This window comes from Anas platyrhynchos, chromosome 1 (assembly GCF_047663525.1).
Source record: "Anas platyrhynchos isolate ZD024472 breed Pekin duck chromosome 1, IASCAAS_PekinDuck_T2T, whole genome shotgun sequence".
In the NCBI taxonomy this organism is placed as follows: Eukaryota; Metazoa; Chordata; class Aves; order Anseriformes; family Anatidae; genus Anas; species Anas platyrhynchos.
The window spans coordinates 72,287,696-72,292,371 of NC_092587.1; the positions used below are offsets into that span (position 1 = coordinate 72,287,696).

General features: G+C 41.3%; 1 long non-coding RNA gene across 1 annotated transcript; it reads right to left on the reverse strand.

Annotated features, from left to right (window-relative positions):
• Positions 1 to 1,685: 1,685 nt before the first annotated feature.
• Positions 1,686 to 4,158, reverse strand: LOC119714054 (uncharacterized). Its single transcript, XR_011806656.1, has 3 exons — positions 3,827 to 4,158; positions 3,422 to 3,529; positions 1,686 to 3,326 (listed from the first exon to the last, which is right to left on the reverse strand). It is a non-coding gene; the product is annotated as an uncharacterized lncRNA (long non-coding RNA).
• Between the last annotated feature and the right edge of the window lie 518 nt (positions 4,159 to 4,676).

The following is a 4,676-nucleotide window of genomic DNA, read 5'->3' on the forward strand; positions in this document are numbered from 1 at the left end:
AATACTATGCCAGACACAGCATAAATACAAACCTATTGATGGCAATTTCTTCATGTGAGCTGAGCTAGACTATTCTCCTAGTGCAAGCACTGCTCTGGGTCTTATCAAAGGCAGAAATGTGTTTCAAAGACAGTTCTTATTTTCATAGTTCTCAGCCCCTGACGGGCAGGGGGACAAAGTCAGCTCTGAACTGCTGGCTTGGCCTCACCAGCCAGACTTCAGGACACTCTGCTTGCTCTTGGCAATGTCAGGTCTTCAGGGAGGAGATGGAGCTTACCAAGCAAAAGGTGTGATTCTTGTAGCCTGTTGAGGCAGTTACTGAAAACAGAAGCCCCTAAAAGTGGCAATCAAATGGGACAGTCTGGCCCAAGCTCTAGGGCCAAAGACTATATTGCAATATTAAGCTAACATCATTTGTGTGTGAAACAACCTCCCTTTTTGAACTGGGATTCTTGTGACTCTCTCCAGTGGCTGCCTCAAGAGTGACACATAATATTCAAACAACCTGAACCAGAATCAAAAGGGATAAAAGACAAGATGTTTTTGGTGTCCGTAGCAGCCATTCACAGAGTCAAAGAAGGTGTATTTGGGGAAAAGCTGAAGAAGATCCATTACCTAGGCTGAAGGTCATGGGGAAAATTTATTGCAATGCCAATGTCTCACAGTAATCAGAACACATCATCTCCTACATTACCTTCCTCACCAGTAGATCACAAAAGGGAACACATTGCTCATACTAAACGTAGGGAAACAACATACAATGACTTTCTTCAAGTTGGCCAGCCATTGCAGTACCCTGTCTGCACTAGACAAGCCCAACGCAGATGTATGTCCTCTCAGCCAGACCAAACAAACCTGGGCAAGAATACTGGCTCCACTCAGCTCCTAGCGACAGCAATTCTAATGACAAGTTTGAAAACACTTTAATGATTTGTGTGTGTGTGTGTGTGTGTGTGCGTGTGAAGAAGAAACAATGAACAATGTCACTGAAAAAATTCCACTGTATCCAAATCATCTGTTGATATTTTCAAGTACTCTCCACACATGCACAAAAATACATATTAACTATAGCTTATAAGTGGTTTCAGACCACAGAATCACTCCTGTAAATATCTCCTTAGGCACAAAAATAATTCTTACAAAAAATCATTTCATTGCATATGTGCACTTCCTCTTCAACTTGTAGAAAGACACTTTCAAGCTACCAAATGCTATTAGTTTTTTAAAAGGAAAATTTCCTGCCAAGTGTATTTATATATTTTAACTGGAAATTATTTGGAAGGATGAGAAGCCTGAGCAGCTGGTAAACTTATCTTGATTATTTTCCCCTACATTTCTAATAAATTATTTTAGCACCTTAAAAATACTTCACCTAAACGAATTATGTGTAGGCAATTTTTGAACTGTACAGAAGTCCTGGAACACAGAAATGGTGATGGGGTATGATGTGATGGGGTAAGAAAAAAAAAAAAAAAAGAGCTAGAGAGAAATAACAGAGGAAATAAAAGGCATTCAGGGAACACACAGAGGAAGTTAATGAAGAGAAGTCCACTATAGCGGACTACGTTATCACTGTAGTGAAGGGCTTTGCAGTATTACAGGGATGTATTGAACTGTGGGTGGTTTCTTATAATGCCAATGATTTTGAGGGTGGCTCTGGGCTACATGCAGAGAGAAAGCAGAGTAAAAGAAGAGGATGTCATGGGATAGGAAAGGCTGAGGGAGCAATGCTTGACGAGGGGATCCCTCCACCTCCCCAATGTCCAGACAGTGCAAACTTTCTGGGGGCAGATCCTGTTGTCCCTTCACTGAAGTCACTGTGCTGGAGGGGGACAGGAGGACAGACGAGCCATTCCCACACATGGCCCAACATCTGCCAGGACCCCACTGTGCCACACTAGAAGCCCAACCAAACCATCTGAGTGTGCCCCTGGGATATGCTCTGCCAAAGCATTGATGGTGAGCTTTGCCATCACTGTCCATGAGGAAAAAAGTGTGCATCTCTGTAATGACTGGGGTGGCAAATTTTGTTCCTGTAGCAGAAGCACGCTTAGGTGGCTCTAAATGGGAGTTTAAAAAGATTATTATTTGCTCTCTCATGTGCCTCTGGAGGAGGCTGGTGCATGAACCAGACCAACAGAGGGGTAGAAAAATATGTTCTGCAGGGCAGGATGGAGATTGGTATTATTTTCGGTGGGTTGCACAGCAATAGTGCAGTGGTGGCAGCCCTGTGTGGAGTCTGGTAGTACTATATAGACAATACTGCTGTTTTGGAAGCAAGCATGGAGTTTGTGGGCCTGGATGTCTTCAGTGAAAATGTTTTTAGATTGTTTTGGAGGACTTTTTTTTCCAAAAAATCTCCAATTCAAAGATCACTCTAAGTGTGGAGAATATAGCTTTAAACAAATGTGAGCTTTCTTAAGGGAAGACTGACTTCATGCTGTGTTTGTACAATACATGGCACACATATGTTCTATTGGATTACTTTAGTTCAAATAATAGAAATAACTAGTAATAGATGTCCTAAAGAGCTGTGCAGAAGAAAAAGTCCACTGTAAACAAAATTAAAGATGTACTTTGGGATCCTGTTTTTGAGAGCACTTTGACTGTGCTGTACACTATAATATATTTGAAGACTTGTGTTGTGTTCCCCCATCAGTGAAATTGCGCCAAGCAGTAAGATTATACGCTAAAAGTGACATTACATAACATTGTGGCCTTGTCCAATTTTCCCTGAGTACAACAGGAACAATAGGAGGTTATGAGCCACCCACACCCTCAGTCACAGCTCCAAGTCCTCTCCTAGTCAGGTGTGTCTCAAAAGATTTTCCCTCTCCCTCCGTTTACTCCCAGGGTTGAGTTTTATAGTTTGATTTGGTTCATTTTTTTCTTTCTGGCAGTCTTCTGGCTTTTCTGGTCTTACCTATTGATTCTTGTTTAAACAGTGTCTGAGCTTTCAGTTTGCCCAAAGACAGTCTCCTGTCCCCTCATAGCTTAGGGAAGCAGAAAAAGATGACAAAGGCAAGGAGAACAAATGATGTTTCCCTACAACATCCCACTAGCTGGAGTATTGTCTGGGGAAAGGGAGGCTGGAGTGTGGTCTGCTGCTCCTTCAACCCTCAGGTGTCTGCCAGGCTGTCAGACCTCCCTTCCCTCCAAAAGTTTTCTTGTAGAATGGAGAAGGCTTTTTCTTTCATTGCAACTCGTGTTGCTGTTTAAAACTTTGATTTTGGTGGCTGACTTTTTATGACCAAAAGTTATCTTCAAGATTCTTGTGCAACTTCACTATATGCTTTCCAGCAGTACAGGAAGGTGAAGAAATTATTCTGTATTTGTAAAATGAATTAATAGGTTAATTGGCAGTTACCTATAGTGTAACTGGAAGACAGTAGCGTGAGGGCCAACTGTAAGGGCAGAGCACCTCAGGTGATGTGTCACTTCTCTACTCTTCAAGGAGACTGAAAGGTGGCAGTGCTGCCACTGCTGTGTAAAGGTGCTTGGAGGAACAGGGCAGTCAGACGTACAGTTTCTATGCAAAAAGAAGAAAGAAAATGGAGAGGCAAGATGTTATCAATTAAGTCTCATCTCAATCTTAATTTAGTAATATTTATAAAAGAAATATTTATAAAAAGTATAAAAGCTATAAAAGGCAAGTAAACAGCGCTGAGTGTGCAGGGAGTCTACGCTCCACCAACACGCACACACGAACATCAAACATTCTAAATATATAGAACATTGCTTTTACATACTAAACCCGAGTATTGATATAATATAAACTCACTTTAGGATAGAATAAAACTTGTGGAATGATATTGTATAAACTCACTTTAGGATAGAATAAAACTTGTGGTTAAAAGTTAGCAAGGACAAAGTAAACGACATCTTGTTATCTGTAGACCTTCTGTTATGTTTAAGCATCTTGTTATTTGAAAACATCCCAGTATCTGTTAACCGTTAGGCTGAGACTTGAGATAACTTGAGTCAGCTGTCTTGTCTTGTTAACTGAGACTTCCTGTTATCTGCCGACCCTCAGTTAAACTGAAAGCCAACTCAGCATTTTCACAGCTTGGAAAACAACTGATTAAGCAAAGGTGAAAAGTGCATTACGAGGAAGACCTACAGCCTTCCTCCCAAAGACCACTGCCCACATCCTGAAGACCCCGGTCCACAATTCTTGGAAGGCTTTGCGCAAGCGCAAGGACTGATAAGCTAATTAGCATACGAAGCAAGGGCAGGCGGGGTTAGATAATGAATATGTATGGTGCTAATTGAATATTCATTGTTTCGCTGTATAAATATGAGATATTTTGTCACTTTGAACATGCACGATAGGCAGAAGGATCCCCCGTGCATCCAGCGCTGCAATAAAGAATATACAACTTAAGGAAATTTCGGCTTTGATCTTTAAATCAGTATGCCTATACATATGTACAATCAGAAAAGGTAACAAACAATCCTTTAAGTTCCATGACTTAACAGCCTCCATTTTCCTGATTACAAACAACAGTCTCCATTTTCCATAATTCCAGGGCTAGTCGTGTGAACAATATGTCTCACTTTAAGTTGTTAAGCAACTTGGTCTTCAGGCCTTATGTATCCTGTTCTTCCCAGATCGAAGAAAAGCATATCCATCTCCTTTTCAAGGCAATAGGGCCTGGGTCAAATGGCACATCCAG